The sequence below is a fragment of the Podarcis tiliguerta genome (assembly GCF_965153285.1).
Source record: "Podarcis tiliguerta genome assembly, chromosome: 1".
Taxonomy (NCBI): Eukaryota; Metazoa; Chordata; class Lepidosauria; order Squamata; family Lacertidae; genus Podarcis; species Podarcis tiliguerta.
In genome coordinates this window covers 59,546,851-59,574,023 of record NC_139534.1, presented here as the reverse complement: position 1 = coordinate 59,574,023, position 27,173 = coordinate 59,546,851, and the positions used below count along the sequence as shown (strand labels likewise).

General features: G+C 42.3%; 1 protein-coding gene across 29 annotated transcripts in view; it reads right to left on the bottom strand.

Moving 5' to 3' along the window:
* RASSF7 (Ras association domain family member 7) overlaps positions 1-27,173 on the bottom strand; it is a 111,033-nt gene that overhangs the window by 29,178 nt on the left and 54,682 nt on the right. For 3 of the 29 annotated variants that reach the window (XR_014508089.1, XR_014508090.1, XM_083428158.1), the window contains exon 1: positions 19,190-19,805. The exons of 16 other annotated variants lie outside the window; for them this stretch is intronic. The gene's annotated coding sequence lies outside the window, so the exon portion shown is untranslated. Of the gene's footprint in view, positions 1-19,189; positions 19,813-27,173 lie in introns of those variants that run through there. 10 more of the 29 variants (XR_014508093.1, XR_014508094.1, XM_083428163.1 and 7 more) reach the window with 7 other exon arrangements.

Here is a 27,173-nt window from a genome sequence, read left to right as displayed (position 1 = left end):
GGCTATGGGCATGTGGCCATGACCATTTGGTGCTAAGCGTAACTATTTTGAAGAGATTGTGTATAATAAAGTTAGACAGAACTGTCAAATTTTGGCTCAGCTTCCCTTACAAGCAGCATTCCAGATTGCTGATGTGTAAGATAAAATGGGAGAAAGGCTTTAGCTGCTTGATTTCATTCTGCTAGAATGCAGTGTCTGGAAGTGGAATGGTTGTCAACACCAACAGCAATAGGAGGAAGCAAGTTTCATTTTGTCTCTTAACTGCAGCTTCCTTTTTTCATGAAGTGGTGTTTGGAGCCCACATCAAAGTCTTCCACAGATGGGGAAAATGTTTACACCTGAAGGCATTAATAATACCTGTGCATTCAGTTTCCAAGCAAAGCCAAAGCTAACCCCAAAATAACAGTGTTCTTGTTCTGAATCCAGAAATCTTGTGGGGGGGGGGGCATACTGGTTTGTTTGTTTGTTTGTTTGTTTGCTTGCTTGTTTGCTTGCTTGCTATGTAAGCTAATTATATCAAGAAGCACATTTTTGTTTTTCAAAATCCCAAAATATGGATACTTAGGACAGGGAGAGCTGAGACAGATGGCAAGATGGCACAATCTTCTGGATGATGTTTTCACATGGCCTCCTAATAAAATGGAAAAACAAAGGGGTGTGTGTGCATGTGCAGTGTTCACACAAACTATGGGTAAGAAAACATGTAAAAAGCATTTACTGTGACATCATACCTATGTGAAAAGTCAAAATAGCAAGACCACCACTTCCCCATTTTACTGCTATCACTCCACACAAAGGACTGATGTGTTATTCAGAAGGCTTGCAATGTATAGTTTTAGCATTCTTCTGTTATTTTAATGTTCTTGGTGTTTGCATGTATTATGCTAGTTTGTCTAAATTAATTGTTTGAATAGTCTGGTGTTTGGTATAAAATGAGGACTGAGAAATTAATAAAATGTAGGGTAGCAGCCTATCTTTCAGAATATTTAAAGAACAGAAATATAGATTAATTTAGTGGTAGTACCAATCAAGCCTGTGCCACCATAGAAAATACCTTATTTATTTGCTGAGGTGCTACTGCATCCTAATACTGCTATTGGGAAAATAACTAATAATGTAGAGCGATTGTGAGCTTGACCAAGGTCTGAATTAAATTAGTTATAAAATTGGAAATTTCTTTGAGAAACAGAAATTGTGTGTGTAAAAAAGAAATCTGCTTCTGAGCACAATTCAAAGTGTTGGTGCTGACCTTTAAAGTCTTAAACGGCCTCAGTACTGTATACCTGAAGGAGCGTCTCCTCCCCCATCGTCCAGCCTGGACACTGAGGTCCAGTGCCAAGGGCCTTCTGGTGGTTCCCTCATTGCAAGAAGTAAGGTTACAGGGAACCAGGCAAAGGACCTTATTGGTAGTGGTGCCTGTCCTGTGGAACACCCTCCCAGCAGATGTCAAGGCAATAAGCAACTATTTTACTTTTAAAAGACAACTGAAGGCGGCCCTGTTTAGGGAATTTTTTAATGTTTGATGCTGTATTGTTTTTAATATTCGGTTGGAAGCCGCCCAGAGTGGCTGGGGAAACCCAGCCAGATGGGTGGGGTATAAATAATACATTATGATGATGATGATGATGATGATGATGACTGAAAAGAATTACGTAAAATCTAGTACAGTAATACTTTACACAGTGGAAGTATATTCACAGGGTTTTTTTTCTGCTATTGGAGATCAGGAGTTACAGTGTCCAAACAAAGATAATATGATTACCTTGGTCAGGATCCAACTCACTGGTCTGATTCACACACCACTTTAACCATAGTAAAAATCAACTATAGTTTAAAGTGAATGAGCAGTGTGTTGGTACATGTTGCTGAAATCACAGGTACTTCTCTACAATACCTGAGCTGCTGGAAAAAACCAAGCCACATGGTCAGATTCAACTAAACTTAACTGCTAGCACAACATAACCCAGTCTCCTCCCCTGCCCCCTCAAATTGGTTGGAGGAGGCAGAAGAACCCCCAGAAGAGTGAGGGGGGGGGATAGTTCCATCTGGCAAACACGAATGCTTGTGATGGTAAGTATCATAACAGTATGGTGCTGAATTCCTCCCATAGTCTGGTTTGTTGTGTCCTTCCAAGCCCAGGATCACGGGTTGTTTCTCTCCAGACAAACCACAAGCAGAAACAAAGGTGTGTTCTTGGTTTGCCACCTGCAGTTTGTTTGGGGAAGCAAGTCAAGGCTTTATTTTAACTATGGCTTAATGCAGAGGTACGAATCTGTCTATGCTGTAGGCCCTGCTCCAGGCCCTCCTTGCAGTGGGTGCTGTGATGCTGTATTCCGCTTGCCAGCATAAAGGATGGAAAGGTATGTATGGTGCCAACGTGTGTGGAAATCCTTGACATTGGCCTGGCTAAAATGCACCCTACTGTACTATTGCTCTGCCACCATTTTACTATCTTCCTGCCTTCCCTAGCAAGCACAATTTTCATCTTACATTATTTTCTCTAATCCATTTAAGGCAACCGTTTTGGCTAACTACTATTTGGACTATTTTAAAATGTTAGGGAAATTCAAGGCTTTATTGGATCCACAATGTACACATTTCCCACAAAGTTGTGTATGTTTCTTTATCCTCCATTTAAGCAACTGGGAATTATTGCATTAACTTACCCTATTTAATTATGGAAATTTCAAAATTTGGAGAAAAGAGCTGCAATGACTAGTCTCTCTGTGTGTGGCTGATCACAAACATTTTAAATCACCTTCCCTCTACTTCTCTTTTGTAAAACATGTCCTCATGAATGTCAACAAAATGTATGCCCTCCTGAACAGCCAACTACAGAAATACTGTTTACTTAAAGGCTCTATATGGAATGGACATATCTGTCCTACAAAAATTAAAATCCTGCACCAAAAGCTGATACCTACATTCGGCATTAAGTATGCAAACAAACCAATTTGCATAATTTCTCAATTTTATTTTGCGATTTTTACTGTTTAATTTCTCTTAAATCTTAATTTTGCTGTATCACCCCATGAAGGATCAAAATATGCTAGAAAACTACTGCCTCAAATTGTGGTTAGCAGAAGCAGAGCACCTTTTTTAATCTTTATGTAGTTTCTTACAATATAAATAGCAATTATTTAGCTACACTGAAAGCGTATTGGCTTGATTATTTCAAATGTTCATCTTGGAAGAGATTGGGAGAAACCTGTAATTTTCATGCGGCAGAAGATTAGCTGCTAAATTGACTTTCAGGGTCAACAGCCTCACAAACTCAGAAATCCACTATCTTGACCCAGAATTGTTATGATTACATTTACTGGGGTTTTTTAAAAAAATGCATTTGCTAGGATAATTTTTATAAATGAAACTGGCATTCTCAGTCATTTCTGTCATCAAGACTGAGCAACAGTCACACCAAAATTGCAACCCCTTCAACATCTCTGTAAAAAACCCTCCTATACTGTATTTGCAAGCACACAGGGTAAAAAACCTACAGTATGCTACTCCAAAAGGATAAGCACAGAAGTGAGAATCTAGTTTCAACTTCAATGTTTACTTCAATTTCCATTATTTGTTGTGGAGAGTTGGACTGCTCTGCACTGTTAATATACAGATGGATAACTGCGGCATAAATACTTGGATTATTATCACCCCTTATGGATTTGTCGGTTTTACTGCATTCTCTGAATGAATAATATAAGCAAAAGAATTCTTCCTATATGTGCTCACACAGAGGAAACAGAATACAAGCTTGGCTGCTGTGGGGAAGGAGAAAGGGTCTCCAAGAAGCATGTTAGCAGTCAGGGTTCCTCCAAACCTGAGGAAAATCTGTCACTCCAAGAGCAACTCATTTGTGCTGTTCAATGTATGTTGTGAACTGCCCTGAGATCTATGGATGAAGGGCGTTATATACATTTAATAAATCAATAAAAATAAAATAAATAGAAAGGCAGCAGTCCTGTTTCACATACCATACTTAGAAGAAACAAAGGTCTACTGTTGTGAAACGGCTACTGTTGTGATTTTTTTTACATTTCAGAAGTGTAGGTCCCTGTCTCAAGGAGCTTACCATCTAATATGACCACAGAAGAAACAGGAAAGGCAGGAGCAAATAGAATAAGAATGCAGGACTATTTGAGTTGCACTTGCTTACTTACAGAGGTGCTTGAAAACTACCCCAGCAGAATTTATTCAGAGAGTGGCTTGGGCACAAAACTTTATTTTCCACGACACCAGTTCAGTCCAAACTTCCTTCTTATTGTACTTTCAAAGCAGGAGAAGCTACAGCTTGTAATGAAGAAAATAAAGCTGAAAATGCTACAGTGAGTGGTTACACTATACATAACATTTCTTTCTGTGTAGGAGATCCAAATAAACACTTCCTTTTAAACCCCTACTGCAACTTTACCCAGCAACATAATCCAAGAAACTGATTAAATGTGCATGTATTTGTATATTCAATCTCTCATATATACACACAAACTTCCGGTGTTAAAGCTGTACTTGTCTTTTAAACCTCAGGCAGCACATGTGCATGCAGATTCTGTAATGTTGCATTTGATTCAATTAGAAACAGCAGTGGCTGGGTGGACAGGTACCATAGTCCAAATTTGTTGAGGCTATATTAGATGGCAGACGATTAATAGACAAAAGGTAAGATAGTTGATTAACAAGACTGTGTTAATTATATGAGGAACCATCTACATTTTTTGTTGCAGTGATGTTGCATACATACGTATAAGGCCAGAAAGCAAGAATGTTTCAGTATACCCTATATGTGTATATTATCATCTTGCTCATATACTGGAAAGCCAGCATGACTCCTTTTCAGGTACAAAGTGTCCATTCATTCAGCTCATGTTCATTCCAGTTTATCTCGTTACTCAAGCGGAAGGTTAATTCTACCTGGCCATTCTCTCGTGTAACAATGGCTGTTTCTGTGAACACAAATAGGGCTTCAGCAGCAGATTCTGGGAAAGTTCAAAGCCAATGAAGTTGTTGTACTGCATTGGTTCCCTATACTGTACGGGTTTTTACTTTAAAAGCAGGGGTAACTTTCTTTCAATTCAGGTAATATAACAAGTAGCCATTCCACATCCTCTTGATAGGGTGGCCAACTGAATAAAAAAACAGGGCTCCTGCACCTTTAATAGTTGTGCAAAAGAGCAAATTTAAGCAGGTATATCTTACATGACAAGTTCTACCTGCTGAAATCTGCTCTTCTACATCAAAGGTGTAGGAGCCTTGTCCTCTTGAACTAGTTGGATATGTTGTGGCTGAACCACAGCTCCTATTACAAGAATGTATAGGCATACTGAAGCATAATGTCGCACAACTTCAATTATAAAAGGAACAGAGGTAGCCACATTTTAGAAAATGACACAATGTCTCTCTGTAATGATTCTGACAGTTGCTTAGGCCTAACTATTAAATACTTATTTTCACATTAGGAAAAGGAGTGGTATATATAATTAGCAAACCAATTTTCTCAGTGCAAAACAGGCAGACTTCCATCAGCTTAGCTAAAATTCTACTATACACTGTAAGTAACTTTAGCTCCCATTTTAAACGGTGTTTCCATGAGCTGCTTTGGTTCGCCAGAAGTGGCTTGGTCATGCTGGCCACATGACCCAGAAGCTGTACGCCAGCTCCCTCGGCCAATAAAGCGAGATGAGCGCCGCAACCCCAGAGTCATCTGCGACTGGGCCTAATGGTCAGGGGTCCCTTTACCTTTACCTAGGATTCTGCCTAGTTTACTGTTATAAGATGGTGCAAAGTTTTCCTAAAATTAGGCAAGTTTTAAATTCCTTAACACAAAGAACACACATTTAGCTTAAGCCCAATTTGTGAAAATACCTCAGAAAGAACCCATGAAATCAGGGTAAATTAAGCTACCAGACATAATACACATCAAATGAAAATGACAAGTGAGCTGTCATAATAATTATCTACTGACTTTCACTAACATTTGCTGGCCTGATCCTGGAAGCTAGTTACATCCACAGATAGGTATTCTTCCCAGACAACCCACCAACTCTTCAACACCTCTGCTTGGGTTCCTCACATAGCGGGAAATGATGGCAGGAGGAAGAGAAAGGGCATTTATGAAAACATGGCTAATACTTGTGCCGTATTTATTACTCCTGGGGATCTTATGATAAATGTATTTGGAAGAATCATACTGAGACAGAGTAGTAGCAGCAGGCAACTTTCTTATTGTTTTGGTAAAATAAATCAGCAGAGACAATGAGAAAACAAGGATTCAAAGGTAAAAGTATGATCCAGTGATAAAATGCATTTCGGCTATTCCAGGTGATATTGATAGGATAAACAACTACCAGAATGAGAACACAGAGTTGGTAATGAAGGGCTGTATGCCAAAATCCTGAATGTGCACTACCAGGAATAGTGACTCACGGGTCTGTTCTCTTCTGTGATCAGTGACATGCTAGAAACTATTTAAAGACTTTCACAAACCTTTATATAGAAGCTACTAAGCAGTGGCTGCTATGGACCACATTTGGTTCATGTGTACAATGTTCTCTCCAGGATCAAGCTCAGGAGACCAATTTGTAGCAGAAGCCAATTGCAAAATGAGGATGAGCTAGTTAGTGCCTGTGACTTCAAACCTCCCCTCCTTTCTTTGCATTTTTTTCTGTTTCAAAAAATTCATAGTTAGGATCACCCTGCAAACATGGAGGCTTCCAAATGTTGTTGGGACTCCCAACTTCTTCAGCCCAAGCCAGAATGGCCAAACCCCAGGAATGATGGGAGTTGCAGTCCAGTTTCAATTACCTTCTGCTTTTTGAGCCTTTCAAGAATGCATTCTATGGCCCAGCCATTTACTACAACAAATCCTATGGACAAAGAAAAATGCCCCTGAGCTGTGTCTGACTAAACATCTGTATTTCTAAATGTACTAAATCTGCAAGTCACAGGTTAGATCAGAGTATCCTGCCTGCAGAGAAGGAAAGATAGAGAAGCAGCAACTCTACATTTGACTTGACCACACATACTTAATGGCCAGAAACCATAGATGGTATAAAGAAAGCTCATGACTAGTGCTCACCCATAAGAGAGGTCTACCTCTGATTCCGATCAGAAATTATCTTCAGAAAGGGTTAAGAGAAGGAGCAGCTCTCAGTTTTCATGCCATCCTCTTCCTGGGGTTTGACACTGCAACATTGTGTGACCTTGCAACAATGGGAGAGCACCATTTTACACTTGGTGGTAGGAAACTGTCTTAGCTGGAGTTCTCCATAGCTATTTTAGCAATCCCGCCATGGTGCAAGTGTGTTTGAAGCCAGATCACAGTTAACTGTATGAGGACAAATGCTTTCAGTTTGAGAATCACTCCCCTCTCAATAGATAAAGATGACAAACAATCACAACCACTCAATCGGTGTCATAGCTCCTCCACTTGGGGAAGCGGTTCCACAATATCTTGCACATCATCACCCCTCTTTTATTTCCGAAACCTTGGAGAAAGTTGTCTGACTAAGACAGAGGGATGCTAGCAATAGATAACAAATATCCAGGGACTACAAGATCTCAGGTATAGTAGATGGGAACTGACATCCCAGTTCTTCTTTCATCTCCTTTTCCTAGACTGTAATAAACATTCTGAATCACCCCAAGACACTCAGTGAACCAGAAGCAGACCCTGCCCAGCCTGGATGGCTCCTGACTGGTAGAATTCCGTTGATCTGCCAATCATTCCCCTATCTAGTCACCCTGATGGGGAGGGCTATTTACTGTGTTATGTCATCTCTCATGGATCACTAGGGAGAGGCCCTTGCATCTGGCAAGCCTGATGCTGATCTTATGTAAGTCAATTTAAGTATACAATTTAGAATTCTGTATGTTCTTTCGTTAGCCTCTTTTATTGCTCTCTTTTATTGCTTTTAAATAAACTTTGTTAATTTAAACTCTGGGGTTGGGTGGATTTGCTTACTCACCAGATTGGCTAGGCAAGCAGGTGGAGCAGTCTTGGGATCACATGCAAGGCTTAAAAGGACAGGTAAATGGGAGGAACAGGATTGTGCCGATTTGCGGTGACCAGTTGTTTTCTTCCTCTCAGGTGACTACCCCTCGAGTCCAGAGGTTATCCTTGACTTATTGCTATGGTGTACAGAGGAATGGCTGTGACAAAAAGGTCCTGATCTCTGTCCATGTCTTAGCAAGAAAGGCTTGTCTTTTTCCAAATCCATGGGTTACAGATTAGACTGCCTAGCAGAAAAAAACCTGGTGGTAATTAGCTGGAAACCACCAGTGGTCACTCGAGACTAACTGCGATACAGAACATTTTAAAATGTACTGTGCCCATACAGTCTTTGTCCCTCACCATCAGAAAACCTGCAACTAACCATCTGTGCTGTTTTACTTATGAGGAGACCAGAAGTCTGTTTTAATTAGAGAAGGAAAGAATAGCTAGACTCTAACTATGGTATATGGTTCTTTGGGGGGTTTTTCACCTTGAAACAATAATCTGCTTTGTGCCTATTGTCATCTTCCTTGTTTAAAGGTAAAGGTAAAGGTACCCCTGCCCGTACGGGCCAGTCTTGACAGACTCTAGGGTTGTGCGCCCATCTCACTCAAAGAGGCCGGGGGCCAGCGCTGTCTGAAGACACTTCCGGGTCACGTGGCCAGCATGACATCGCTGCTCTGGTGAGCCAGAGCCGCACACGGAAACGCTGTTTACCTTCCCGCTAGTAAGCGGTCCCTATTTATCTACTTGCACCCAGGAGTGCTTTCGAACTGCTAGGTTGGCAGGCGCTGGGACCGAACAACGGGAGCGCACCCTGCCGCGGGGATTCGAACCGCCGACCTTTTGATCGGCAAGCCCTAGGCACTGAGGCTTTAACCCACAGCGCCACCCGCATCTTCCTTGTTTATTTTTTAATAAATTTCATATAAATTGGCTGTGGGGTTCTTGGCTGTGTTAATGCAATAATCCATAGAACTGGCAATCTCCCACATGCCTACACACTGGACGCATACAAGTGGTGTGAATGAGTGTGGTCTGGCCAGGGGTTGTGGAGAGCAGGCTGCTCTGATCTCTGGGATGGGATAAGGCAGCTGGAGGCTAGCCCTGTTTTCCCAATAAGTTGAGAAGAATTTGCCCAGGAAGCACAGCTGTCATTTTAAACATACTTGCTTTGGACTGCAAGAAATCACTTCCATCTGGGTGCAGAGGGTACTAAAGGGGAGTGTGGTGGCAGCAAACCAGATAGCTTAAGAGACAGTTGTGCAAAGAAGGCCATAAGCAGACACTCTTTGCCTCCACTTTCATTGTTCTGCAATTGTGTAAAGTTAGTTAAATAGGTGACAGCACTCTGGAATAAGGGAAACCGAAACTCTATAAACAAGACAAATCCTTTAAAATAAGGAGGTACCCATCAATTCCAAGATGAGAAAAAGGAAGCACAGGTTAGAAATTTCCTCCAGTTGAAACAGACCCTACATGGCAAACCAGTGAATACAATTACAGGCACACAAGCAAACCCATTTTGGGTTTGAATCTGCACTTTGTTCTCTCCCCACTGCACCCCATAAAATAAAAATACTATACTGGAAGCTTACAAGCTGTAGAAACTCATCTCTCAAACTATGTTGTGCTCTACTCTAAACATGGTGCAGACTTCAAATTTTATCTTTACTGAATTCAAGCCAAAAACAGAAGCTGCTATAGACTTCTTCTGTCTTTTTTTGGAACTGATCAAAAGCACAGGCATAGTTCTGATTCCCAAACATGTAAAAATTTGGCAAGCATTTGAACAGTGAGCAGTACTAGCCATGTATCTTTTTATTTATTTACTTTTTCCACTTTCAACAAACAAGCATAAGGACAGGGGAGGGAAAATAATGTAATTTAGTGGAAATGGCACGTCCATATCGTGAATCATTCTGATAAAGTAATGAGTCAAGAAAGTAGTTTTGTGTTGCTCCATATAACTAATCTTTGCAGCAATTCTAGGAATCACAATGTTCTTGCCATTTAAGAATCAGGCAAATAAATGACTGGCTATTTCCTGCCAGGTTAAAGATAACAGCTGTTTGGGGACCCTGAAAGCCACAGCTGACCAGGGAATAATGCTGTAACTACAATAAATTGCTTCTGAAATCTAACAGGTACTCAAGTTGTTAAATAGTAATTTACAACCAGACAAAAAGCAAGATAGGAAAATAAAATACCCCATTCAGCATTCTCCCCACCATTTGCCAAAAAAAACGGTTCTGAATATTTGACTCATTATTACTATTAAACCAGATTTGAAGGCCCTGGAGGGATTGACTGCACTACAGAGTTCCTCGCTGGAAAAAGGTGTACATACAGATATTGTTTTCAAAAGTGAAATTGGGTAACTTATTAGAGGGAAATTTAAACATTATCAAACAGAATTTTAAAACACTGCCAATATATATAATATTGTCTGAATTGACCTCTAACAATGCTGTGACCCACACGCTGTTTTGCGCTCCCCAGGACAACAAAGAAACTTTGTTCTAACAACCCACATTTTAGCCAGCAATGCACACATGCGCCCCTGCTGCAGCAAACAAGATACAAAACCACTTGGACATAAAAATGATAATTCCACCCTAAGGAAGAAGTAGCTATAATTAGTAATTAATAGCAAAGGATGAAAAGGCCACATGTCAAATTAGACTTCTCACACAGGTCAATAAAGAAATAGGACGAGGGAGAGACCCAGATTTTTTATGCCAGACCAGCAGGGTGATGGTATGGCTAGGTAAAGGGACCCCTGACCATTAGGTCCAGTCATGACCGACTCTGGGGTTGCAGGGCTCATCTCGCTTTATTGGCCGAGGGAGCCGGCATACAGCTTCCGGGTCATGTGGCCAGTATGACTAAGCCACTTCTGGTGAATGCAGTTTACCTTCCTGCCAGAGCAGTACCTATTTATCTACTTGCACTTTGATGTGCTTTCAAACTGCTAGGTTGGCAGGAGCTGGGACAGAGCAATGGGAGCTCACCCTGTCGCGGGGTTTCGAACCGCCGACCTTCTGATCGGCAAGCCCTAGGCTCAGTGGTTTAGACCACAGCGCCACCCGCATCCCTTGGCATCCCTACAAGGTACCAAGAAGGCACCTTCTCCATGTTAAAAGGATAAGCATAACAGCTTCAGCCACTCACTAAGGCTTGATGTTTATGCAAGACTACTTGAGATGTAGTAAGAATCCAGGGCAAAAGTGTGGGAAGCAGATGACAGTATGTCTTTCAACCTCCTCTTATGCATCTGCCTCCCGCAGTGGTTGTAGCTCTTGCGCACCCCTGCTTAAAAGCATGTGTCACTAAGCTCTGTGGTACCTCTGAGGTAAATGTGCACAGAGTCAAGCTTCCAAGCTGAGTAGTTAGACATTAGTTTTGGGGTGTGGGTTGTTTTTTTTTTAATCTATCACTTTTAATAGTTACCATATTCCCACATGAGAAAATAAATGTAGGGTTTGGTTTTGTAGGAACACAAATTTCACATATGTGTATTCAACAAGCCTTCAGGAACTCTTTAAGAATCATAGAGAGAGAATGTTTCTTAACAAATCCAAGTTTCATGTATGCTTGAAGGTTTTTGCTACGTTTTCCCCAGTAATGATTTGCAAACACTTTCACTAATATTCATTTACAACAAGAAGTTTTAAAATAAGTAAAACCAACCTTTTCAGAGGACTGAACAAGTAGCCAATCATTCATTCAAGGCTGAAATATTTGGTAAGGATACTGGTGTGTTTTGCAAGTGCCCACTTTTGGGAGCAGTGTATGTTATTAATTAGTGGGGGGGGGTCATAAATCCTAAGCAGAAAACATTCATAATGGGTCTTCCCCCCCCACACACACTCAAACTGAGCCATGCCTGCAGTTAAGCAATTCGGTCTGCTATCTTTCAGAAAAACTCACAGCGTTATCTCACCCTTCACAAGCTAAGCAGCTTGTGTTCAGCTGCCAAAGTACAAATCATTGCTTCTCAGCAGGTGGTCTTTTTAAATTGAACAGAGAGGAAAGGTATCACAGAATAGCTCCGAGTAATCATGTCAATGCTGCCGTTATCAGATACTTTTTTTTTTTTACCTGTGCTCTTCATACTTATGCAACAGCAACAGGGAAAGATGTTTCAAGCATAATGCATAGCATGTCTCCCATCTCCTAGGACTTGGCTTGCATTTCCCCCAGAAATAAACAAACTGGTTCTGGTCAGTGTCTACCTGTCACATTAGGGCTTAATGCTCAACTGACATTATGTTACAATTCAGCTGAGTGGAGGTAGAAGCCTATGTGCAGATCAAATGCTACACATCTTGTTTTAATGGTGTCCAGCTATACAGCCATAAGCATAGTTCTATCTATATTGACTGATGTGTTGAATTGGCTTTTAACACCCAATCACAATCTGTTGGAGTAGGGGGTCAGCAACTGACACCAGGTGTCAAAAACCAATCTGGACTTCATCAGCATACAAATATCAGCTCAGCTTGCAATACAACATGGTGAGAAAAAAAGAATCATATGATGGCCAGAGACTCAAGGACTGTGCAGATAAAACTGACATGGTAGTGCCCATCTTCACAAATACTAAAATCCTAAAGAGATTTAGTGACCACTTCAGCAGTCTAGTAATCAGACAATGAACCAATTCCTAGCATTCCTAATTCTAAGATACCTACATAACATCATCTATGCACAAACCTACAACAACTATCTTTACATTAAAAAGTCACTGCATTGATTCACAGCATCCCAAATACCTGATAGTGCAGCAAAACCACTTTGGATCCTAAAATAGCACTTTATCATATTATTCAGAAAGTGTTCAACAACTTTCCCACTAAGCTCTCAATCTCATTACTCACCTGATGACTGCTACATGGCTTATTATTGCAAGGTATTGGAAGACTCTAAATACATACTTGTTTGAGATATGAATCACACAACTCTGCGACTTAATATTAATTGACAAACTGACAACCCAGGTCCAAGAGTCAAACAGACAAGAAAAGTCCCAGAAAAGGGTCATAATCATAGTGGAATGCAATCATTTACAAGTATCCTCAATTAAGACAATGCTCCTCTCTCTGCCTCAGCTTCCCCTTCTACACTTTGCACATCTGCCTCATCTAGCTACAAACACAGCTGCTGTCAGTATTATATCCAGATGGTGGACAGTGCTACCTTGATATTTTCAAACATTATCTTATAAGCTCAGAGAAAATGGCAACACGGAACTGAAGGAAGCAATTTCTTTTCCCTTAGAGTGCAGAAATATTTATCCATTATAGGGGAAGGGTGGGAAGCCAGGGATTTCGGTTCTCAATAGCCTCTTGAAACGAAAATATATTACTCAGACAGTCGTTTAGCATAGATATACCCTCTCACATTAACGGCTCTCCAGTACTGATATTTTATCCAAACCACAACACTGCAACAAACTATTCACAGGGAGACGAAGGTACTACTTCGCACACCAGGTTCCCTTCAGGCATTTTGGACTACGAGTTCCATCAGCTCCAGCCATCACAGTGCTGGCTAGCATAGTCAACAGCCAGAGTCCAACAGCATGTAGGGGGCCACTTGGTCCCCATCCCTGCTGTACAGAGTGTCACCTGGTTGCCATTGCTTCATACTGAAAGAAAAGCTCTTCTGCATAAATCCACAACCATTCTTATTTTCTAGTACTTCATAATGTTGAGGACTGAACACTAGCAATGAAAGAGGTCCATTGCTCTCTAGCAACATAGGCTCCAGACCCAATATTTTCAGGGTGGTAGTCAACTAAATCTTACTCAGAGCAGACCCACTGAAATTATGATAGTTAGCTCTGTCATGTTTATTAATTTCAATGGGTCCACTCTGAGTAAAACGGAGTTGAATTACCACCCTTAATCACTAGTGGCAATTTGTGCTCAATTAGATCACTTCCATATCAGGAGCGAGGCATGCTGGTTTTGTTCCATGGGAAAAGGAAACAAACCTCTACTTTTTGGTATTTCAGGAATTAAACAGTCAGCTACAACCTGAAGATCATAATTAATGTATTGTGACTTGGCAGCATATCCAAGCTACTCCCACATATTTCATTGAAGTGAAATCCTTATCTCCCTTCTCCTATTTCTCACTGAAGCATAAGAGAAAACTCACAAGAGCCAAACACGTATAACATCCAGATAAGCAAAGAAATCAATTGTTCTAATCCGATATATTTAACAGCAATCTTTTGAGATGCAAGGACTACCTTCAACATGACACCCACATTTATTTCATTTTTTTTTAAGTTTCTGTCTCCCATTTTGACTTTCATTTGAAGCAGCCTAGTCAATGACTTCTGCATCAATACTCACTTTAGCTTTTATTTTATTTTCTTTTTTTACTCTTCCCCTAGCATGTATAAGCTCCTTTTCCTTTGGGCCCGTGTGTCATTCATAACAAATCAGCAGCTAACAAAAGTGGTGGCAGATTGACACTTCCTGAGAAAAGCAACTTTAATGGTGTCTAACGTGTTTTGGAAAGGATTCCCTCTTTCACTGTTCTATAAAGAGTCAGGTTTTTTTCTCCTGTTTTTGTGAGAACCACATGCAGACCACACAGGGCCACTCATGAGTGACTCAGTGACAGATCACAACCCACCAGTTGACATATTTTAATAGCATCCTACTCAATTTAAAATTTAGTGTAATAGAGGTTAGTGCTTCTTTTTAATGATTTAGCCCAATTGTAAACTGCATTCATGGAATGAAATGAACAACACTGTCTGTCAAATGATGACCTTAGCATGTACATTCTGCAGCAAAACATTGACAGCTATGTTTCCCACCCAAGACTCCACCTACAACTTGCTAGTTAGTTCAAGTATCTTTAATCTTTTCACACACAAGCTTTTACATAACTTATATTCCTCAGTGCACAAACCAAGTGCACACACATGCTTCTCTACCACACCTCTACATATCCCAAACATTGTAAATAGTAACTGCTAGTCAGAACTACAGTTTTTGGACTACAGATGTAGTGGGCACACAAATCTTGATGATGACAAAGTGTACTCAAAGTGTATGCAATCAAAGAGAGCTTGCCTATTTACACCATATTCATTAATCATCAAAGGATAGCTTCATATTTTAAGCAAAATAAATGAGAATTCTAACAGTTACAGATTCTAGGGCAACATCCTGGAGCTTCATCTTTTACTTTGCTATATTCTACAATCAGACAGTAGCCAATTTAAAATGGTATTGTTAAGTCAATACAATTCTGAGCAAATGGCTCAATATGAACAGTATGTGCATGTGCAGATGGGAAATAAAGAAGCTTTCTCACCTCTGTTCTGTAATAGCTTTGTTATGGACTTCCATTATGAGACATACTTTGCATGTTAAGCATGCCTAGTCCCACAGAGCACCACTCATCTTAAATGCTCAACTGCACTTAAACCCTACAAATGTCAAGAAGGCACATATGAAACCTATGTAACATTGCCAAATAGTTTTAACAGCATTCTAAAGGAACTTAATTTTTCTAGCGACACATGTCAAGTGGTAGTTTCAACGGTAATTAAGACTGAATCCTACCATTACTTTCCTCAGTTACTTCTGAGTAAAGGCTCAGTAATCTTAACCCTATTTACCAGAGATTAAATCCCCTGCATTCAATAGGGCTTGCTTCTGAGTAGACATGGTTAGGAATGTGCTGTGGTGGCACTTAAATCCCACACCACTTCAGAGATACATATCATCAGCATTAAGCAAATCTATGTGAACTTGGAGTAGCTTTTTGCCATTAGTAAATAGACTTGGACCATACTGGCAGTCTATCAGATACTACTGTCTTATTCCATAAGGACTTCCATTAAACATGCCAAGGTAAATACATCCATCCCACAGTGGTCACTGAAAAGGATTCACCAACGCATGTTGCTCGCTTTTGTGAATCCCCATCAGAATTCTTCTCACGCACTAATCCAATCTCATGTAGAGGGGTAGTAACACTAAGGACTCAGCTACACAGCTGCAAATAAAACATTTTAAATCTGTTGTAAAGTGCAATATACAAATGTGACTCTAGATGGTGACAGTGAGTTATGCAAAATTCAATGTATTTTTCAAAACATTTTATAAAAGCATTTTGATACATGCTGTGGCTTGGTCTAGACATAAAATTTCCTGTTCCTTGAGCATGACTAAAGCATATGAAAAAGGCCACATAGTTACAGTGTATCTATTATAGGTATCAAACTGTTGTAATAAAAAATAGAATTACAGTGGTACCTTGGTTTACAACCATAATCCATTCCAGAGGTCTGGTTGTAGACCAAAACAGGCTGTAACCCAAGGCATGCTTTTGCCAATGGGGCCTCCAAAAAATTGGATTGTAATCCAAAAGAAAGAAAAAAGATTGTAATCCAAAAAAAGGACACACACTTCTGGGTTTGACATGGTTGTAATCCGTAATCCAAAACGGTTGCAAACCAAGGTACCACTGTACAATTCCTTTAAACAAGGAGGACTAACAATGTAAGGTATTCCCTGTTTGAGTGTTTGTACTATCAAATCAGAATATATTTTAATGCCTTTTCATTCAGCAATTTCTTACAGCTTTGAGTAATCTACATACAATGTATACAACAAATTATTTAAAGATAGTATTCCTTTTCATTAGATTCCGCTTATACATTAGAAAATATGAAAGTCGTAGCCATGGTTTATCCTTTCATACTGCATATGCCTCATATTGCCTTCTAGGCTTTTTACTTCAACTGTCTATCCTTGAACAGTGTTGTTGGATAGCTGGAGTTGGAGAGAAGTTTTGCTATAGCCTTTGTAGTACATTAGACAGTGATGCAGCCCAGAGCCATAGCTGGGAGGGGTAGCTGGTTTTTTTTGCCCCAGGTGAAGCCTCCAGGGAGGCACCGTTCAGGCTTCTAACCTGTGTGTGCATGGGGGTGCCAAACTGGGTCTTTGACCTGGGTGAAATAAACCCTAGTTTTCCCCTGATGCAGCCAGCGCCACAACTCTATACCTATGATTTCCATATCTCAAGGAATCCTGTAGTCTTTTGAGTTTGAACAGTGCACATAGAACTCAACATATGGTGAGCTCTGGAATACATTCCAGTGCATTACCCACCTGGAACTCACTCATCTCTCATCTCCATAAGGTCAAGATAGTATCTGCATCATTTTAATTCTTTCCTTCATGCTTTTTTTTTAATTAAAATGTCTACTGCATGTTGCACTGAGGCTTTCACTGACCAAACCTTTCGTAGCAACAGCCAAGCCTCTTTCTTCTGGGTGATTATAATTAGAACCCAATAAGGTACATGAGTAAATCAAATGAATCCTTTTGATGTACACTACCTTGCTTTTGTCAACGGAAGAGTAATCTAAGGTCACAACCCAAGTCAGTAACAAAACTCCGCACAAACCCCCAGAGGGTTCCAACCCAGAGTCCCATGATCTAACAATGCCACCTAATACAGGAAGTCACTTGGGGAAAGGGGTTGATCACAGGACAAGCCCAAGGGGAGCAGCCAGATTTACATAACAGGCATAGCAGTTTATGGCTGATTCACACATGTTTTTACCTTATCCAGAGAATCTGCTTATAAGTATCACTTCTAAAGGTGCTTATTCTACTCTTTGGACTGACTAGTGAAGCTGCTGCATGTCTGCATCTGGTCTCTGTTGAAAAGTCGCAAATATTACATCATTAGCCAAGCTCTACAAGATGCATTCCTTCTACTCTCAGTTTATTATGTCTGAAAGTCAAAGCAAATGCAAAGCAACTGGCAGTTCAGCATTGGTTGCAAAGGGATTTATTAATGCAGGGAAGTGTATAAAGTTACATAATGAAAAGGCTGTTTGTTTCATCTCCTTAACTTTAGATGGAGACGAGCGGAAAAGCAGAAAACCTGTTGCCAGGCTGAGTGTAAACACAACAAGTGCAATTAAAACGAAGTCTGCTGCACTGTTGGTGCCACCTGTGCCTACTCATCCTCGCCTCCTACCACTTTGATAGTTGCTTGGTACAGTAAAATGTTTCTAATACAAGATGTTCTTGAGCAGATAGAGAACTGTATTGGGGGGGAAACAATTACATTTTCAGAAGAAAGGAGGAGGAGAAAATATTGCACCAAAGTCTTAAACACTGTACTTCCAAATAAGTACAGAGGATTGCAGTCTTCTAGCCTACTGTTATGCACGTTTACTGATAAGAGGTTTCTGGTACAGCTCACATGCATTCACAGACTGGTTTCTTTTTTTATAGCTGTTGATACATGCTCTGAGCCTTAGGGGTAGGGTGGGTCAAATAGCAGAGTTCAAGGAAGAGGCCACATGCTTATAAATCAAGCGCAACAAGGAACACGTATGCATAGCTGAGCCTCAGCTGACTGTAAATCACAATACATTGCGGCGCATTTGGTGGGTGCTTGCGGTTCAAGCTTCAATGGCCAATGCGTGCTTCAATTTCAACATCGCAATGAGATCTTCTCACGGTTTGGAGGGTAGAAAAAAAATCAACTAACTTTACATAGGGAGAGGGAAGCCCATCCCGCCGCGCCGCCAGAAGAATTAAGCCCGCAAGGCCATATAATCTGATTTTACGGCAGGCTGAGCATCTTCTGAAAAGCCCAGGAGCCAATAGGCAAACGGCGGAGCCAGAGACTCGGTCCTCAAATATGTGCGACTCTCGGGGGCCGAAGCAAAGAGACGCGAGCAGGTTGAACAGGCTAAGCCGCTCCGCCGAAGGCTGCGAGCGAGTGGATTTTCCCCAAGGAATGGAAACGGGAGACAGATCGCGAGGTGGCCCCACCCTCCCCCAGGAGGGGACCAGCAGGGGGAAATAAAAGTGCCGGGTGATTCGCCCAGCGGGTGATTCCCAACTTGTGGAAGGCGCTGCCCATGGCAGGAGGGGGCCCACAATACAGAGGTCCGAGGAAACCAAGGGAGAGCTTGAGACGTTCCCAGCGACCCAGCGGGAGAAAAGAGGCATCTGTTGCGGCTCCCGCGAGGGAAGCGGGCGGAGCGGGGCATAATTGTGTGAAGCGGCGGCGGGACTGGAGAGAAGCGGGGTTCTGGGGCTCCAAAAGTAAAGGCACGGGACAACACGGAAACGGTGCCCGTGTGGGAGGCAGGGAGAAAGAGCGACCCGAGAGTCCATGGCGCGCACACTCCCTTACCTGGCCGAGTCTCCGCTCGCTTAAGCCGGGACAGAAACAGCCCAGCAAATCCTCTTTCCCGAGTCCAGCCCCTCCGGCGGCGGCGGCGGCTGTGCGGCTTCTTTCCGCCTTCTCTCGGCGCTGGCAGAACTACTGCTGCCTCCCGCGGCGCAAGGTCACCCGCTCCCCTCCAGTGGGCGAGCTGGCCCCTCGGTGTCGTCGTGCAGCATTCCGCTTCCCTCTTCTGGCTCCGGGTTTCGTAAAGCGCCCCTCACGGCCGCGGCCCCCCGCGAGGGTTGCAGCAAGTTGCTGGCTCGCTCGCTCGCGCCTGCCTTCCCTCACGGCGGACGCACTAGGAGCCTCGGCTGGCACGGCGCGCGCGCGCGCACATACCTCTCCCAGCTGAGCTCCTGGCAGAAGAAATGCGACGCTTCGCTTGGTCTCCGCAACCTGCAGCCTCGCCTCAGCGCACCGGCCCGGAGCGCCCGGCTCGCGCTCCTCCCATTGGCCAGCCCCGCCTCCCGAGCCACGGGCTCCGCCCCGCCCCCCGCTATGCCAGGTATGGGCAGAAGTACAACAGAGCAGCGGGGGAGAGCAGGAAGCGCCGTTTGCTCCCCTTCCGCTGCCAACCAGCAGATTCCCAAAGTTTGGAGGAAGACGAGCTTGCGTTTCTTTTTGAAATCGATATCCGTGGCAGAAGGCGGGTTTTGGAATCGTTCCCTAGCTCTAGGAGAGCTTTCCCCTGAGGCCAATCACGCTGCATCCAGAGCATTGCCAAGTTTTCCTGGGTCTTTCCCCATAGCTTTTAGGTAAACAAACACCTGATCAAAGCCAGCGCTTACCTCTTCCAAGGCCACTTCGTTGGGAGTTTGGGGAGTCTTAATTACCTGGTGACAAATGAGGCTACCTCTCGCACCAGGAATCCTGGCTCTACAGCACCGGCAGATCCACTTGGTAGGTTGAATCAGGAATCTGCACTTCCTTGTTCGAAGGTTTTGAAGTTATTTTCATAAGTGACTCAGCAGAAAGAATATAACAGAAGTAGGGAGCTTTCCATGGGCCTAATTGGCAGGAGTCCTATTTTGGTCCGGAGGGGCTGTGTTCCCCAAGCCACAACCACCCATCCCATGCCTGGTGTCATACATGGTCAGGCATGGGGCAGATAAAGACACCGCCGCAAAAATGTTGTTATTCGGTGACATGTAAACTTTGCATGTGCAAGCCCCACTGAGATTCATTCCAAAAAATCTTGGTTGGATGTTCCACTGAAATTAGTGGGACTTTATACTTCCCACTATGTAAGTTTACAGTTGGGATATTAATGTTATAGTCTTAGCTTTGTCTCTATCTCAAACTGAATTACCTAATCCAGTTCCACCCCATACTCCTGCAATAAGTCATGGCAAATATTTGCCCTTGCATTAATCAGAGCTGGATCAAATCCATTTCTCATTCTTCCTCCTCTTATTGCTAGAAACTGCAATGCATTCCAGGAACTCTAGAGTAGTACATTTAACCTAGTTTAACAAAACAAGGGCAAATTTGCATTTGTTTAGTAAAAAGAGACAATGACTTGTTGAATGGCATAGGTCTGCATAGGCATAGTACTCTATATTACTAGCTACATAATTAGCTGCTAACACTTCCGTATGAAGTCACCATCTTATGTGATGATAATAACAAGAGGCAGGGCTGGAAGCTGAGTTGCATATACTGTATGTTGCAGTTGTTTAATGCAGCCTTCCCTTCAGATGTTTTTGGACTCCCAACTCTCTTCACCCTGACTATTGGCACCTTCAGCTGGGGCCCAGTTATGTGGGCTTTCCAGAAGAAGAAAAAATTGCTGCAAATTAGGCTATTATGTAAAGGGAACTTTTGCACTGAAAAATTCTCAGTTTGCATCAGAAAAAATCTGGTATCAGAAACCACAGGAAGTGATCTAATCTAGCATGTTTAAGTTACTTGTATTTAGCAGACAAGGTTAAAAACGTGGAAACTGCCAAACTTGCCTAATGTATTTGCAGTTTGTATCTGTCCATTGTTACTAATGAATGTATGAAATGGGAAAAATTCCACAGGAAAATTCAGCACTCTAAAAATTTCCACCCCAAATCACTACGGAGGCTTCTGTAAATTGTTACCAAAACATCTGTAGAGCACCAGATTGTGAAATCTAGTGTAATCCAATCTAGTACTTGCTTACTTGGAAGTAAATCTGAGGTCAATATGATATTTTGCATACTAAGTGTACTTAGGTGTGCAGTCTCACAGTACAGGATTTTTTATACACATGTGACAAATTGCAGTTAAAATACAATTAAAAATTCATCCATGAAAATATTTATTGAAAGATATGCACAAGTTGAGCATAGTACTGTAGCCTTAGTTTTCTTCCCATTATGTTAAACAAGTGCCATCTTCACATTAGCAGCCCCAAGCACTGGACAGTGAATATAGATCCACTCCACTAGATTATTATTATTATATTTTCTAAAGTAATAAAAGTACATTCAGTGCCTGTTTTCAAATTGAAGAATCCTTCATACAAGTAAATTACAGTCAATTTGAAACACTTTTTGTGAAAGGGCAAAGAGAGGTGGAGGGGGGAGGGGGGAAGGGGAAAGAGCAAGGTAGGTGAGGGAGACATTAAGCTTTCATTCTTTACATAGTATATGAGTGGCACATTTTTTTGTCAGCATCACGTGGATAGGTGTCTTATTTTTGCTGGCAGAGTAAGAGACCACAGGAGCCAGGGTGTGGTTGGTTGCAGTTGATTGGTTGCAGTGTGTTTTGTTGATGTGTGTGACATGGAGGCGTTGCTGGGTTAATTTAGCCATATTGATTCATATGATGTCGGGGAGGATCAGTCACTGTCTTGTTGGCCTGTGTATGTAATAAAAGGGAGCCACGCTGGGGTGAAGGCACCTTCCTTTATTTGTCTTTGTGATAGTTTCAGTTTGTTAGCTTTTCTAGTAGGTGGTTTTCCATACAGTTTGGTACCAGTGGTCCATGGACACTCCTGATAGTTCCCCCCAGTGTCTGGTTATGACACTCCTAGCTGCTGAGAGCATGTGACTTATGAGTTCTCTGTCATGTAAGTGTGCATTATTGCCTTGGGAAATATTTAGTATGGCCTATTCTAGAGATGCTTCTATTACCTGTTTTGTTGTTTTGCAGATTTTTTGTAAGACTGATACCCAAAAGGATTGAATTTTAGGGCATTCCCACCACATGTGGAGGTGTGTTCTCATGGTGGTGCAGCCTCTTCAGAACCTAGGTGAAGTTCCTGGATGCATCACTGCCACCTTATGTGGTGTTAGGCAGTGGCAAAGTGGCATGCTACAGCATGAGGGGCGGAGACCAGGTGAGGGCGTGGCATAGCACTCCTGGGGGCGTGGTATGCTGCACATGGGGGTGTGGCGTGCGTCCTGGGGGCATGGCGTGCCGCATGCGAGGGCGTAGCACCCAGCATGGTGGGGGTGCGCGGTGCGTATCCGGGGAGCAGCTGTGATGATACCCCCCTCCCTGATGGTGCCGGGGGCAGTGCGCTCCCCCCAGCCCCCCATTCCTCTGCCAGTGGTGTTAGGTACTATCTGTAGATAAGTTTCAAAGTGAATTCCCTCCTTTTGCCTGAGAAGGGTTTAACGGGTGGGTTAGTGCACAGTTTTGACCATTGGGTTGGGTTTATTTCATACCCTATGTCGTGTTCCCACTGGTCTTTCACTCCGCTAGCATTTTAAAGTAAAATATCATCATTTTTTCCCCTTTGGAGCGAGCCCCTGCTTGTTCTATTTATGGCACAGATATTGCTGGCTTTCAGTTTTGTTTAATATCACTAACAGCTTTTTAAAAGCCTCACAAGGAAAAAACAAACCAATAGTACAGATCCTTCAGTACCATGAGAGATTAAAGCTGCAATCCAAACTCCCTTACACTGACTGTGGGGTGCTTGGATTGAGCAGAGGCATCCTTCCGCTCACTTCTGCCAGCTCAGCTGCATTTCCACTGGTGCAGATCTCCCATTCCTTTCAGTCTTCAAACAGGAAAGCAGGGGGAAATTGCACTAGCAATATTCCTGCAAAGAAGAAGCCCCAAGATAGCATGGTCCAAGGGTGAGCCTGGGTTGCCCTGAGATCTGCTAGAACTAAGTTGCTGCCACAGCTGGTGCTGGCTAATGTAGGAACCAATCCCAGCCTGGAGCTGACACAGGGATTGGGTCCAATCTGTCTTCCCTCCCACCCTTTTCACCACTGTGTGGCCAGGCTGTGCATGGGACACTAGCTCCGTTGCTCTGCAGAGCCTCAGAAGCAGCAGAAAATTCAAATTGCTCTGTAAGTTACAAAGTGATTGCTCTGAGAAGTCCCCAGGGAAAAGTATATAGGTCTGAAATTGTTCAGATGATGCACAGTTGTTCCAGTTAAGAACATTAAGAACATTTTGGCCCATATTTGAATACTGACATGGTTTGGCATCTCGTTTCCTGCCCCGGGGACTTTTTATTTCTGAGAAAAGTCGAATAAGACGTAACATGATAGAAGTTCATAAAATGATGCATGGCATGGGAAAATTAAATAGAGAAAAGTTTTTCTCCCTCTCTCATCACACTGGAACTCATGCACATCCAATGAGGCTGAACATTGGAAGATTCAGAAAAATTCAGGACAGATAAGAGAAAGTACTTTTTCATGCAGCACTACCCCAGGAGGCACTGATGGCCACGAATTAAGATGGCTTTAAAAGAGGTTTAGGCAAATTCATGGAGGATAAGCCTATTAAGAGCTACTAGCCAAGATGCCTATGCTCTGTTTCCACAATCAGACTCCTTCGGATAGTGATAAAGCGGGATATCAAATCCAAACTCCTCTTCTTCAATCAGAGGCAGTAATGCTTCTGAACACAGTTGCAGACCTCAGGAGAAAGTGCTTGGGTCCTTCTTGGGAGTTTCCCATAGGTGTTTGGTGGACCACATTGAGAACAGGATGCTGGACTTGATCGGCCATTGGCCTGATCCAGTAGGCTCTTCTTATGCTATTATACTCTGTACCTTTAGCTGCATGCAGGAATAAATAAGCAGGTAAAGGCAGATTTTCCCAGCATGGAAATAGGTACAAAGAAGGGAAAACTATCCCTTGTTGATTTTTGCCTCTCATGCCACAGTTTAAGGCATAGCGTCTCCTGTGTCCATAAAAAGAGATCACAACCCTCAGTCCCCTTTAAACAAAGCGCCTCTAAAACAATGATAAATGTTAACTTGCACACACAACTAAGGCTAAGTATTCCATTGGCAACAGAATGACACTGTAATTGGAGTTGATGTGAGCTGACACATGGAGAGTGCTTTGCTGTAATCCTACCAGCATCTGCAAGAAAACAACCTGATATACCACCTGAGCTGCTGGCAGTCAGCAGCTGACACCTTTATTTTTACCTGAGTCAAAAGTACACTTCCTGAGTTTGATCCAGTTTCTATCTAAGCTAGTAGCAAAACAAGGAAGTGACTCAGTGGCTCCATCTGAGTGGCCTATTCAAAGTATCAATCAGTTACTTATGCGAGTATTATTTGAATGTCATAAGCAATTAGGTGTCATAAGCAATTATGGGATTCCCTACCACTAGAGAAAAGTCTCTTTTCAGAGCAGAAGTCTTTGAACCAAACCAGGTGTGGTGAAGAATATCAGAATTTCCTGCTTTTTTATTTTTTAAACTAAAGGGAATGAGGAGAATTGGATTAGGTGATAATGTTTAACCCCATGCTGTTTTCCTAAACCAAATTCCACTCCCAAAGCTGTTATTTGTCCTATATGGGGAGAAAAACATACAGGTACTTGAATGGTGTTTGCATGCTTTCCCCCATGGGAGACAGAGCAGCTTTTGGGAGGGTTGATTAAAGGGAGCTTAACAGATTATGGTTTTGCTATTGGTTTTAAGCATCTTGTACAAATGTTATTTCCCTGATGTGGAGAAAATCTTTATCTCAATCAACACCTCCCCCACCCTATAGACCTGCTTTGATCTGTAAAAAAGAAAAAGCTGTGGGATATCTTAATCATGGATCTCCTGTATCAAAGTGTAACTTGTAAATGTCTGCTTGATGCAACCCACTTCCTCTTCTTCATTATCCCTAAATTTGAGCTTTGCGAACAGAACAGGTATTTGCATGGAGAATTCCTAGTCTTACCATCTTGCTCTAATACAGTTCAGAAATACTGTTCTTGATTTGCGCTACTGCTACTTGTTTGCCAGCTTCTACAACTACAATAGGGACGCGGGTGGCACTGGGGGTTAAACCACAGAGCCTAGGGCTTGCCAATCAGAAGGTCGGCAGTTTGAATCCCCGTGACGGGGTGCACTCCCATTGCTTGGGCCCTGCTCCTGCCAACCTAGCAGTTTGAAAGCACGTCAAAGTGCAAGTAGATAAACAGGAACCGCTCCGGCGGGAAGGTAAGCGGCGTTTCCGTGCGCTGCTCTGGTTCACCAGAAGCAGCTTAGTCATGCTGGCCACATGACACAGAAGCTGTACGCTGGCTTCCTTGGCCAGTAAAGCGAGATGAGCGCCGCAACCCCAGAGTCGTCTGTGACTGGACCTAACGGTCAGGGGTCCCTTTACCTTTACCTTTACAACTACAATGCTTACACTCCAAAAAATAGGTGCATGTGTATGATGCAGTGACCAGCTCAGGGGCAGGGTCTCTTTGGGTTCTTTAGACCACATTGTTTATTTCCATGGAGGGAAAGAGCAAGCCTGTTTTACCAAAATTGCTTGGAATAGCCACTTGAACAAGAGAATGTCAAAACGTCAGAATGATTAAATCATTCTGGTTTATATGATTCTAGGTTGTAGATATTTTTTTCCAAGGGGAAATCCTTGCTGCACATTGATTTGGATTATAATCAAAAGGAAAAGCCAACAGGGAGTTTTTGTTGAATGCAGCAAGATAAACCTGCTTCATAAAAATAATTAAAAGCCTGTGTTTCGCTGACGATAAGGCGGTGCCATAAAACTGTCGCCTTTCTTGGCAGCAATCAACATGGGGGCTTGAAAAAATAATCTCTGTTTAGAGAACTGCCAGGAATGAAATGTGTCTACTTGATGTTTTCTAAACTCCAGTCATTTGCTAAAGCCTTTAAAGATTAGGGTTTTAAAGAAGCTGAGCCCCTGTCTCAAAAGATTTTGGGCTGGTCCTTAAATTCAGGTACATGTATTCCGAAATCCAAATCATACAAGCTAAAGAAAGAAGCAGGTAGGGAGGCAGTAAGAACAAGCTTCAAGAAAAAACAGGATCCTTCCCACTATGGCAAAGGTCTAAAATAGCTTCCCTGTCATAGCAAGTGGACAACTGTCCTCTGCTTGATCCTTTGGAAAACTGAGTGTGGTCTGCCAGTTTCAACGCATCAGTGCTATAAGGCAAAAAAAAGGACAGATGTTTTTTCTAGCCATTCTTTGTTGTGTGTTCCTACTATATGTTTGTTTGTTTGTTTTGTTTATATACCGCCCTTTATCATAAGATCTCAGGGCAGTTCAGATACACATACTACTACTACTACACACAAACACAGGTTCAGAGCTACATGTTTCAAGGCTTAAAGTATCTGGGAGGAATGGCCCTTAAATAGGTAAAAGGTTATGAAAGGTTGAGAATTGCTCCATTTATCCTCTAGTCAAATCATATATTCGATGGAGCCCTATTGGTACATTGGGTGAAAGTAGGCTGGCAGTATACTCATTTCTGCACCGATCAATATACAGTACACAAAGGGAAGTTCCAGGAGAATTCATGATGTTCTAGGAAAGAGTCCCAAGTGAAGCCCACCATCTAGACTGAGAATCACTTCCTCAAGTCAAAGTACTGTATTAGGATAGGTCACATCCACACCATACAGCACATTTAAAATGCATGGCTTTCCCCAATGAATTATGGGAACCATGCTGGGAATTGTAGTTTTGTACAATTGTAGTTTTGGCTAATCTACAATTCCTCAGATTCTTTGAAGGAAGCCATGTGAT